The following is a 14,009-nucleotide window of genomic DNA, read 5'->3' on the forward strand; positions in this document are numbered from 1 at the left end:
AAAATGCAAGGCTTTGAATGTGATAAACCACCATTCTTTGATGGTGAGGATTTTGAATATTGGGTGAAAAGAATGGAAGTTTTTATTCAATCAATTCATCTTTACATGTGGCATGTTGTAGATGAAGGTTTTTCATTGAAAATAGAAGAATGCATGAATGATTTCAATAAAAGATGTTTTGTCTTCAATCTTGAGGCTATGCAAATGCTTAAAAAAAGTGTATATGTTGATGCATATGCTAAGATTAAACATTGCATAAATGCTAAAGATGGGATACTCTTATTGCTATCTATCTTGTCAATGATGACTCTGTGCATAAAGATGCACATAGAGAGCAAGAATTGCAAAATCCATTGGAAGAAGAAAAAGATGATAAATACACTCAAGAAGGGATCGAAAGGGATCAAAGAAGCTCAAAACCTCTTTGTGACAATGATGACATTCAAGTTGAGGTAAATAATATAAACCTTGATTATAGTCCTTCTGAAAAATATATATGATTTTCAAGAAGAGAACATATCCTTGAATTATGAATCCTCAACCATTCTTAAAAATTGCATTGATGTTGATAATCAAGTTGAGGAACTATCATCCAAACTTTCCATAATTGATAATCCTACATGCTCATATTCCATGTTTGAAAATGAAAATAATAATGATACTTTTGTACATGGAAAACCTATAAATGATTGTGGAAATAATAGTTTGGATAATGATAATAGCAAGAAAGTCAAAAATTTGAAAGTTGAGCTTAAAAAGAACAAGTTATCTTGCAAACACATTGTATGTAATTATTGTGCTAAAGTAGGACATATTTCTCATTTGTGCTATCATAGAAGAAATTCTTGTATGAGAAATAAATCGGTTTGGGTTGTCAAAAATTCTATGAATGTTATTCTTAACCCTCAAGGACCAAAGATGAAATGGGTACCAAAAAGTCCTCCTAGCTTTTCCAATGTGCAGAAAATTATTCAAAATGATGGACAAAAAGGTCAAGAGAAAAAGAAATCATCAAGGAAAATGCTTCCTAGGCCTAATGATGGAATTATCAATCAAAGAAGTAATGGAAGTTCAGCCAAAGCTTCTCACATGCACAAGATGGAACCCAGAAGGTTCAAAATCCAAAAAGAGAAGCAATGGATAAGAAAAAGTCTCCACTTGATTACAAAGGCCAAGGTATCAAATATCTTTACCTCTTATGCTTATTCACATGTGAATCCAATGAATATGAGGTATATATCCTTTAGGCCTTAGGGAATGGATAAAATCATATGTGCTTGGTTTGAATGTTGAAAATTATGAATGACACATGATTATATCTATAGTTGTTCACTTATATGTTGCTTTCTGACATAGCTGAATTGTTTTACGCATATCTTGAGTTACAAAAATTGTTTTTAAGTTAAACTAGTGTTCATTGAAAGATATCTTGATAAATTTTAGTTCTGGAAATTTTCATATTTTTTAGTCAAGTATAATGCTCCCATAAATCTCGTGAACATGGCTGTTCTGTCATAAACTCTGTTCTTGACTAGTTTACTTAAAATGAGTATAACTTGAGCTATACAAATCCTTTGAGCATGAAACCAATGGCATTACAAAGATAGATCAATCAAGTTTAATACTGGAAATATATAGAATTTTTGGATGTGTACATTATTCCAGTAAATTCGTGATTGTGACTGTCTTGTTAAATACTCTATTTCTAATGCAGTGAATTTAACTGGTCATATCGTGAGCTATAAAACTCTGATTGATATGATCTATATCTTGTTAGAAAGCTTGAGATGTGTACTATAACATATCCAAAATTCAGAATTTTTGAAGTATTAATGAATTCCCAGTTTTAACTACACGATTACAGGTTTATGAAAAGGAAACTGTGGAAATGTTATTAACTTTGTGCTTAATGCTAAATTGATTATTTAACTTACTATGCTTAGTTTGTGTGTGATATTATTGATCTTTATGATAGCATAATGAATTGATGATCAATGACTAACCCCTATGGATCCAAAAACGGATACCAAAAGTGCTTTGAATTACAGGATTATAACTACCTCAAGAATGTATTCAAATGAAATACGTTTATTCAACTTGAGACTTGGAAAGCCTGAAAGTATCCAACATATTAGAATGGATACAATCATGATAAAGTACAAGGATATTCATGATAATCTCAAGGAGCCATATTCTAAATTGAAAGAATTCAAATTCAGTTACTTCTATTCCTCTGTGTGCTCTAAATGTTATATACATGATAATCGGGGAATTCTTTGAGATTTAGTTGCTATGCTTACATATTCTATTGATTGTGTTATTCTAGCAATATGCTCTAAATGTTATTATATATGCTAGTAGGAACATATATTTGTTACAATAGCATGATAATCTTTTTGAGCTTGAGCTTTAGAGTATATCCTTATTTTTACTTGGAGTTATACATGCACAAAAATGATTTCACTTCTTTATTATGTGCTTAAATGTATCAAATGCTTACTTGAAGATTAGGAAATTAAATATATTCTTGTATTAATTGCTTGATATATGTCACTCTTTGAAATAAGAAGAATATGATTAAAATGTTAATTCCATGATCTTTCAAGTATTGGTTTTTGAAAAGAAATTATATCTTTTGGATTGGCATGTGATTATGTTTAAAATTGCTTATCTATAATAACATGACTTACATGATCATTACTTGCTTCGAAATGTCCTAATATGTTTTGATGATGGTCATATATTTCTTGCTAATCTTGAATCATACCTTAACCATGCTTGAAATATTCCTAAAGATTCAAGTGCATATGTCTATGGTTTGTCCTACTCCATGGTTGATAATGTAATACATGTTTCATATTGTATATCAACCAAGATTATGCTTGGAGATGTGTTTAAATGATATTTGTTGCTAACCTTTGATTTGAAAAGCTTTAAGAGTTGATTCTACAATTGGTAATCAAATATGGCAACCAAATATTGAAGTGCCAAGCATATGTGGACAAAGAAAGAGATGAATGAAGAGCACCAAAAGAGACTTTCTTCACTTGCTCACAAATGAAAAACTCAAAGGAAGAAAGCTCAAGTGGCTAGGATCACCATGCATAAGGAGCGTCACATCATATTTGATCTCGATAAGTATCACTATCCCTAACTCTTATGGAATTCTATAGTATGGATGATATGATACTTGTTCCTTCCTTACATGAGAAATATGGTTAGCATGACAAAAATGTATAATTAGATCTTATTTCTTGAATTTTGTCATTGCATATAAGAGTAAACCTTGTTTGAATATATACATATTTTGATTCCAATAGCATATTTCATTAAGATGGAACTTTAATCAATAATCATCTTGCTTCTAAGTGATACAATTCGTATGAAAACCCTTTTGTTATGAAATGAGCTTTTGACTTGATTTTGAATAAAAACCTTTTATGTCATTTTAGAGAAGCTTTTGAAAACCTTATACCCTTGAGAACTATTTCAAGATGTTGAAAGTATCTTTCACCTTTTTGTTATCTTGAAAATTGGAAAAATGTTTGGATACATTATATAAATATAATAGTCTCTCTACTTGCTTTGAAAAGTGCTGTCAAATATTGAGGGAAAATTTAATGAAGTTCCAAACATCAATATTTTGAAATGATTTACAAATGTGAACATTTGAAAATTCAAAAGATGAGTCTTAGTCTTCAAATTTTTTATATTATTTTTAAGGCTTTTTAACTAATGAGAAAAAGAGGAGAGATGTTTCAATATTCTTTTGATTACACTCAAAGAATATGTTTTCTTAAATGGAAAAGTCTTTATCTTTCTTAAATTCTTTTTGAAATGAGAATTAAATTTAAGAATGTCTATACTTAATGGATTAAGAGAAAGTTCATTTTTCCCAGCTCTTATTTATGATAATGTGCTTATATGGTTTTGCCAAACATACTTCATTTGATCTATTTTGTGTTTCAAAAAAAAAAAAAATTAACCTTTTTGTTTAAAAAAATTCTTATAACTTGTCGTTAATAATTATTTGATTCAAGTGCCTTTTGTATCATACATAACAATGGATACATTTCTCTTAATGCATGCATGTGTAATCATATGACCTATATATTACTAGTATGTATGATTTGAGGGAGAGCCTAGCATTTATTTGTTATATCTATCACTTGACTTATAAAATAATTATGACAATGGAAGAGTCAATAATTTTTGCTTTTAAAAGAGACTAACTCCATTATGCCTAGAAAGGATGTTTGTGATGATTATATTGTAGAAAAGTTGACCTACATCCTTTTGGTGATAAGAAAAGTGAGAAAGAGGAGAACAAAAGAAAGAAGTCATAATTGAAAATTCACCTTAACAACAAGAGCAAAGCTGAGAGCTTACAAAGGAATGGAGAATAACGATATTGAAGTTACTTCAAAAAGGTTTAATTTGCAAAATACTCCATAAATTAGCTAAGTCCCTAATCTCTCTATTTGCTTGCATATGACATGATATTGCTATAAATATTTGTGTAGATATGTCGAATGATTTATGCTATTAAAGCCACTTGTTTAATACATGTCTACGAATCTTATGCTTGCTATTATCAAAGTCATGCTAGTCATATGCCTACAACTTGCACATATTATTTTACGTTAGCAAAAATAAGAGAAAATCATTTGTCATATCTCTTGCCATATTCTATACAATGTTCAACTAGGATTTGATGCTTCGTATTGCATTATTATTTGCATATCCTAGATCTTTGTGATATAAATACTTTGTACTTGGACCATATGCTTATATCTGTATATTTGTTACTTGAATGGATCATTTGTGTTGGATTTATGATATATTGAGCACTTGATAATTTAAATCAACTTCAAAAGTAATTAAATAGGCAAGTCATATAATAGAGCATCCAAATGATTCAAGTAAGTGCAAATATACTTTTGAACCATTAGGTGTGATAACACTAGTGCCATCAATATCACCAAAAATCCTATAATGCACTCAAGAACCAAACATATTGATATTAGGCATCATTTTATTCGAGATCATGTGCAAAACGGTGATTGTATTTTAGAATTTGTAGAATCTTCAAAACAATTGGCCGATATTTTTACCAAGCCTCTCCCAAATCCTATATGATTTATGTATCCCTTTTTGATTAATGATATGCAGTGTATTTTCATTGAAATTTGAACGCACTATTTTGTTGGATGCATGATTATTTACTATATTCTCTTATCGGATTATTTATTTCTTTTTGATGTTGCCAAAGGGGGAGAAAAGGTTACCAAATTGAGAAATATTCAATTACTCAAATTGAAGGGTAAACATGGGGAGATACTGAACCTTAATCATCAAAATGACCTATACCATGAACTCAGGGGGAGTACGGAATTTAAAATGATTGAATTTATGCAAACTAACCCTATTTCTCAATTTAAAGTTTGTCATCATCAAAAGGGGGAGATTGAAGAATCAAAGTGATGATACGGCTGCCACGTACTCAAAGATGATACAGTTGATGATTCCACGTCAGCATAGATTTGATGATAACAAACAAGTCTAAGAAGAATGCTCAAAGACAAAGCAAAATCCAAAAGAAATCAAACATCAAGCATATGTGAAAGCATGCAAGTCAAGTATCCAGACAAGTCCAAGATCTCTATGATACATCTACTTAGGACTTAGGAAAATATGTAAAGGTGTATAGATCCTAGCATTGCATGAGCTCAAGTCATTCATATCGTATAGTACTTAAAAAACCTTGATCTAACTAGCTAAATGCGCATTAAAAGGTTTTTAAGTAACTTAAGCACACAAGCAACATGCCAAAAATATTTTGTGGCTTTCAAGTTTTGAAAAGAAAGCATCCTTAAAGAATTGACAAGCCAAATGGTTTTATAAGTCCTATATTGGTTTGGAAAAGGTACATTCATGATACAAACATTTCTAAACAATTTCCATAACCAATTACTTGCATTACAAATCATAGAAACCATTTTGAAAGAAAAGAAAAGAAGATTTCGCACAAAAAGGATGCTGCCAAGAAATATCCAGATATTTTGGTAAGAATATCCGGATATCAATATCCGGATATATGAACAAGAATATCTGGATATCACATATCCGGATATGGGCCCGATGAATATCCGGATATCTGCAACGGCTATAAACAGCTAGAAACGACTAGTTTTCATATGAGGGGTCATTATAAATACCCACATCAATGGTAATGAAAAGTGGACGACCATAGATCATTTATTGAACCTTTATTACTCATTCTAGCTCATTATTGCTTACTAATTGCTTACTTTACTCATTGCATACACTTGAGCTCATCTTTCCTTTGAAGCTATACATCTTTTAGTTCTTCAATTTGTGAAATATGTACTTTGAGAGTACTTAGCCACTTTTAATCACCTCAATCTTACTTCTTGATTTGAGAGGGGTGTGAACCCTATTCTTGAGAGGTTACCAAATACCTAAGTAAATTTGGAGTGAAAAATTGTGAGGCATCAAGAGCCCGAAGTCTTGAAAGATTGTAGAGGTTTGTCAAGCACCCTCAAGCTTGATAGTTAGTGAAAAGAGTTGATCGAGCGGCTTCAGTCTGGACGTAGGTCAGAAGTGGTGGTGACCGAACCAGGATATATTGTGTTAGCAATTCTCTAAACTCTAAACTCTTTATTTCTAGTACTTTAATTGCTTCTTTGATATCTTGTATGTGCTAGCATAAACTCTATAATTGTGATATATTATATGTTATGGATTTTCTGAATGTATTGATTAGCTTTCCACATCTCAAAGTTTGCTTTAAATAATTATTTAGAAACTAGAAGGGGGCTTTTGCGAAAATTTTGTAATACTCAATTCACCCCCCTCTTGAGTATGGAAGCCACATTCCTAACAACAGCATGCGACAATTCCCAGATTTAGAACATTGTTGTCCTCAGCAACAAACTATACTAGTCGAAGGGCTAATTCTTCCAGATGGAACACACACACACACACTTGTTAAACCGTAAACACAGAATAATCATGAAAATGTACTGTATAAGGAGAAATAATCCAACCATATAAACCAACAAAGTACTCAAAACATCAAAATGGAATGCCTAAGTAAATGTCAGGGTGCAGTGAGTGATAGTGATGCTATGTAAAATAAAATCATGCATCGTCCATGACAACATCAACATCAAGATCAGCTATAGCAGCATCATCAGCAATAGGATCAGGATCCGCAGCATCAGCAACGGGTGGCTCAGCCTGCTTAGGAGGTGGCGAGGGTGGTGGGAACTCAGGTCGAAAACTGGAAGAGTCACTTCTGCGATCACTGCAGAGCCTCTCCATCATCGTCATGATATACTGGTTCTCAAGCTGCATCCGCCGTGTGCGACGATCCAGAGCCTGAAAGAGAAGGGAATCAGTTGTAGGGGCTATGGCTGCGGCTGGTGGCTCATCATCCGGGTCAGGTGATGCCGGTGGAGGAGGAGGTTGTATGTCATCAGATGCCCTCCCTATGGCATGCTTGCATGACTCATTTCTCATAGCAATATAATGGCTCTGAGTCATTTCCCGCTTTAGCTTTACATCTCGAGGCTCATCCTCTGGTATCTCCACTCCAGCCTGCACACATAGTTGTTCAAGCAATGAGCAATGTGCTAGGCGATGGTCAAGCTTTCCCTGAGTAATGATGGAAACTATCCTATCAGACAGAATAGCTCCAATGTGGAGATTCTCCTCTCCCAGGAAAGTATACAACAGTACCGCTCGCTCCACATTAACATCACTCAGATTGGTGGAAGCGATAATGTTGGAGTTGACGAAAGAATGCCAGAAAATAGCTTCTTCATTAAGGTCCAGCCTATCTAATTTTTCGGGCACATCAGGCTGACCACTCTTGGGCTTCCAAGCAGACTATGGCTGAGTAATGGCGGTCCTGACTCTCTCAGCAATGTCAGGCATGTCTTCTCTATATAGCCAGTCAGTAGGCTGTAGCTTGTTGAAGGTTTCAGCAAGGTGAAATTTCTTTTTATGGTCAAATGTGGTTTGAAGGAATCTCTCTATGGCCATTGCTGAGAAAGAGACCTCTTTCCCTTTCACCCAACTCGTCCTGGTATTATCAATTGTGTCTGGATCAGCATTGGCACAAAATTCCTTCAATATGGTGTTGGAGCTGGCTTTAGGGAACTGCACCAAATGTTGCCATTGTCTCCTCTCAATGGTCTTTCTCACTGGGAAATCGTCTTTGAGAGAATCACTGATCCTTCGCTCCTGAATGATTTTTTTATGTATGAATTAGTTGTGGTACCGGTCCTGTGCAGCAGGTGTGAGGAATCTGGTGTTGTCAAACTGAGAAGAAGAAGAGGACCTGGCCATCTTAGTGCCAGTCGCACTACTTGCACCCTTCTTTTTGCTACCTGTGCCAACAGCCTTTTTGGCGTTCTTTTTACCCTGCACTCACAAAAGTTCCCAAAACAGTGAAATTTATGTATGTCAGTTTGAAACTTAACAATGGAAGCATACAATAAATTCCCAAATTTAATTTCCTCAGTGGGTTTTTTGTAGGGTATGGCTAACAGGGAAATTGTGCCCATATCAGAAGTGCCAGAATTATCATATGCTTACTTAGAAAACTATAAGCATTTGAAATGAGACTACGGTATAAATTTATCAATCATTGGTCATGGAAGGTATGGATATGATCAGACTACCTGGGAGAATTCAAAATAACCAAACATTTCAAACAGAATGCATGATCATTCATTGGTATTGTCATAGATATCCAATTCCCAGATTTAGGTCCATTTTAGTGTGTATAGAAATATGTGTGCAAGCAATCCAACTAAAAATCTGATCTATACAGTTCATCATGATAGGCTATACACACAAGGGAATAAATAACAGAGCATATGTAAATACTGCCACTCAGAACCTATTCACTCAGTAATTGTAAAAAATATCAGAGATCATCATCATCAGCACATGCATAAGAAATTCTCAAATCAGTAGAATCAACAATTATTGCCAATGAATACATGAATCAGAACAATTTTGAACTTAGACCTGTACCTTGTCTCCAGCCATTTTCCGTATTGAGGACCGAAATTGAACCTCACTTGGAATGTGCAAGTAAAAAAAATGTTTATGAAACCCTAACTTTTACCCCAACCGTGGTCGATGGTGTTGAAGGTTGGGAGGTTTAATGGAGGTTATGGAGGAGAAATGGTTCTGTGGGTCAGGAGATGGCTGAAGCTGTCACGGTGAGTTAGTGAGTGGTAGTTGGTGGTGGATGAATAGGACGGTGATGGAGTTGTAGGGCTGTGGCGGCTTGGTGGGGTGTGGCGATTGGAAACGACTGGGTGGAAGAACGGGAGTGGGTGATGGGAGATGGTGGTTCGCGGTTAGGGCTGTGGTGGCTTGGTGAGGGTGTGCCGATGAGTTGCGGTGGCCGGTTGAGAAGAGGGAGAAGAATGTCGAGAGAGAGAGTGTGTGTGTGTGGCTGAGAGAGGGTAAGTGTGTGGGTGAGTAAGAGAAAGAGGGAGAGTGTGTGAGGGGGGGAATTAGGGTTCAGTTTTTAAAAATCTGATTTTTAAAACCCGCGCTCACAGCGTGGGTTTCATGCTGTGAGCGTGGAACTCACTACCTTATTTTCCTCTCTGACGCTCTTAGCGTGGGTTCCCACGCTGGGAGCATGGAGCCTTTTTCTAAATTTCCCACGCTGAAAGCGTCAACCTGACGCTGGGAGCGTGGTAGTCACGGGTCTTTTCTCCTTTCAGACGCTGATAGCGTCACACTCACGCTCTCAGCGTGGTAAGTACTGCCTCTTTTGATTGTGCCACGCTACTAGCGTGAGACCCACGCTAGTAGCGTGGTCTCTCAGACGCATTTTTCCTTTCTATCACTTAGTGCACCAATTTTTGATTTTTCTGTTTTTCTTCAACTTAAAAATTAAAAACAAGAAATTAAAACTAAGAAATTGAAAAAATTTCTATTGGGTTGCCTTCCAGCAAGCGCTTGTTTAACGTCACGAGCCTGACTAGAATAGTTTAAGCTTCAGGTGAAGCTAAAGGGACAAAAACTTTATCCCGATTCATCTGTTCTCCATGATAGATTTTCAATCTATTTCCATTGACCTTAAAAGGTCTGTTCTCAATGAGAGGGGAGATTTCAACTGTACCATATGGAAAAACTTTCTTAATAATAAAAGGACCAGTCCAGCGAGATTTGAGCTTACCTGGAAACAACCTCAGTCGAGAGTTGTATAGTAATACCTGTTGTCTTGGCTCGAACTCTTTTGGCTGGATCTTCTTGTCATGCCATTTCTTTGTCTTCTCTTTATAAATCCTGGCATTTTCATATGCTGCTAACCTGAACTCATCAAGCTCTTTCAATTGCATTAATCTCTTATCATTAGCCCTTGATGGTTCAAAATTCAGAAATTTAATGGCCCACATAGCTCTATGTTCTAACTCTACAGGAAGATGGCAAGATTTACCGTACAACAGTTGGAATAGTGATATACCTATTGGTGTTTTGAAGGCGGTCCTGTATGCCCAGAGTGCATCATCCAACTTCTTGGACCAATCTTTCCTTGAGTTACTGACAGTTTTTTCCAGGATCCTCTTCAGCTCTCTGTTTGAAATTTCAACTTGTCCGCTGGTCTGAGGATGGTATGGTGTAGCCACTTTGTGTTTGACACCATATTTTGCAAGCAAACTGTCAAACTGCTTATTACAGAAGTGTGTGCCTCCATCACTGATGATTGCACGAGGAACTCCAAAGCGGGTGAAAATGTTCTTCCGTAAGAAAGAGACGACCACCTTTGTGTCGTTTGTGTGCAAGGCAACTGCTTCTACCCACTTTGACACGTAATCCACTGCAACCAATATGTACTGGTTTGAGTATGACGTAGGGAATGGTCCCATGAAGTCAATCCCCCAAACGTCAAAGAGCTCCACTTCCAATATGCAGTTGAAGGGCATCTCATCTTTACGGGAAATGTTTCTCGTCCGCTGGCACTTGTCACACTTCTCCATGAAGTCACGTGCATCTTTGAAAATTGTAGGCCAGTAATAGCCACTCTGCAGTACTTTCTTTGTAGTCCGGTTGGCTCCAAAATGTCCTCCATAGTCTGATGCGTGGCAATGCCATAGAATATCTGGCATCTCAAATTCAGCTACACACTTGCGAATAATACCGTCAACACATTGAAAATATAAAAATGGATTATCCCAGTGGTACCTCCGTGTATCATGAAGGAATTTCTTTTTCTGCTGCCAAGTAAGATCATCAGGAATTGAACCAGCAGCTTTGTAGTTTGCAAAGTCTGCAAACCATGGAAGCATTATTATGGCCATCACTTGCTCATCAGGAAATGACTCATTGACCTCAATTTCAGGTCCTTCTTGTAATTGTCTGTCCTGAATCCTAGACAAGTGATCAACAACTATTCTCCACTCCAGCTTTGTCTTTGATTTACAAGTCAAACTCTTGAAATAAGAGCATCCACCTCAGCGTGGCTTTGCATCCTGCTTGTTCATCAAATACTTAATAGCAGCATGATCAGTAAAAACGATAACTTTAGAACCTATCAAATAAGATCTAAATTTATATAATGCATAAACTACTGCTAGCATCTCTTTTTCAGTAGTGGCATAATTAGATTGTGCCTCATTAAAAACCTTGCTAGCATAGTAAATGACATGCAACATTTTATTCTTACGCTGACCAAGTACTACACCCATGGCGTGTGCGCTCGCATCACACATGACTTCAAACGAAAGACTCCAGTCTGGCGCTGTCAACACAGGCGCCGTGGTAAGCTTTTCCTTCAACACATCGAATGCATTGAGGCAAACTTCATCAAAGAGGAAGTCTTGATCCTTCATCAACAGTTGGCTAAGAGGCTTAGCAATTTTTGAGAAATCTTTGATGAATCTCCAATAGAAACCTGCATGGCCTAAGAAACTTCGCACACCATTAATATTAACGGGAGGGGGAAGTTTTTCAACTAAAATCAACTTAGCCTTATCAACTTCAATGCCTTTTTCAGAAATTTTATGGCCTAGCACAATGCCATCTTGTACCATGAAATGGCACTTTTTCCAATTTAAAACCATGTTAGTTTCCTGACATCTTTTTAAAACCTTAGCTAAATTAACTAAGCATGAATCAAAGCAGGAACCAAACACAGAAAAATCGTCCATAAAAATCTCTAATTTTTTTTCTACCATATCAGAAAAGATAGAAAGCATACACCTTTGAAAAGTCGCGGGTGCATTGCAAAGGCCGAATGGCATCCTTCTGTAGGCAAAGACTCCAAATGGGCATGTGAAAGTTGTTTTCTCCTGATCCTCTGGTGCGACTGGGATTTGGTTGTAGCCAGAATAACCACCCAAGAAACAGTAATAAGCATGACCGGCTAACCTTTCCAGCATTTGATCAATAAAGGGCAGAGGAAAATGATCCTTTCTGGTGGCATCATTTAATCTTCTGTAGTCCACGCACATCCTCCAAGCAGTAATGGTGCGGGTTGGAATCAACTCATTCTGATCATTCTTCACGACAGTCAATCCTCCTTTCTTCGGAATTGTCTGTACTGGACTCACCCACGCAGTGTCAGAAATTGGGTAAATCATTCCAGCATCCATGAGCTTCATCACTTCCTTGCAGACTACTTCCTTCATTGTTGGGTTTAGTCTCCTTTGAGGTTGTCTCACTGGTTTGACGTTGTCCTTCATTAGGATCTTGTGAGTACAAAAAGAAGGGTTGATCCCCTTCAAGTCAGAAATAGACCACCCAATGGTCGTCTTGTGCTCCTTGAGCACTTTCAACAGCTTATTTTCTTCAGTTGAAGAAAAATCTTTATTGATGATGACTGGAAATTGCTTTTCATCTCCCAAGAAGGCATACTTTAGAGCTTCTGGCAGCTCTTTTAGTTCCACCGTTGGTGCCAATGTAACTGAATCATCTTCTTTCTTTTCTAGCACCTCAAAGATAGATTCTCGCCCTTCTTGTGGAGCATCTTCATGTGGATCATCGAATTCATCTTCAGTCTTTTGATCATTAAAATTCACTTCTTGGACTGCTTCCTCAATCACATCAAGTCTGAAGCAGTCACTGGGGTCAGATGAGTTTGTCATAGCTTTAAACACATTGATTGTGATTGTCTCATCGTTCATCTGTAGCTCGAGCTTTCCTTGTTCAACATCAATCAAAGCTGGAGTTGTGGCCAAGAACGACCTTCCAAGCAGAAGAGGTATTTCACTCTCTTCTTCCATATCCAACACAATGAAATCAGCAGGGAAGATGAACTTGTCAACCTTGACAAGGATATCCTTTAGTATCCCATTAGGTCTCCTTATTGAACGGTCAGCAAGTTGTAAAGAGACCATGGTTCGCTTCAGTTCAGAAATTCCCAATGCTTTCCATATTGACAACGGCATCAAGTTGATGCTTGCTCCAAGGTCGCATAATGCCCGGCCAACATTGGTGTTGCCTATCGCAATTGGGATGTTGAAACTTCCCGGATCTTGAAGCTTTGGTGGGAACTTTTTCTGAATGATGGCACTGCACTCTTCAGTAAGTGCTATTGTCTCACAATCCTGCAACTTATGCTTGCTTGACAATAAATCTTTCATGAATTTAGCATAGTTAGGCATATTAGCAAAAGCTTCAGCAAATGGAATATTAATAAGCAATTTTTTAAACATATCTAAAATCCTGGCATACTATTGCTTCTGTACTTGCTGCTTGAGCTTCATAGGATAAAGAGGTTTCTCAAAATGAGAAAAATCCATTGGATGCTTTGGAGCTTCCACAACTTTCTCCTTTGCTTCTTCTTTGTCTTGCCTTGCAGGTTCTTCTTTTTCATGCTCCAGCTCAGGTGTTGGCTCATCAACTTTCTTTGGCTGAACCGATTTCAGCTTTTCTTGAGGAGTGATCACAATTCCACTCCTTGTCACAATGGACTTGCATTCCTCCTTTGGATTCACAATTGTATCACTTAA

The sequence above is a fragment of the Gastrolobium bilobum genome, unplaced genomic scaffold, assembly GCF_033153095.1.
Source record: "Gastrolobium bilobum isolate Gb01-03AN ecotype WA unplaced genomic scaffold, APGP_CSIRO_Gbil_v1 utg97418, whole genome shotgun sequence".
Classification (NCBI taxonomy): Eukaryota; Viridiplantae; Streptophyta; class Magnoliopsida; order Fabales; family Fabaceae; genus Gastrolobium; species Gastrolobium bilobum.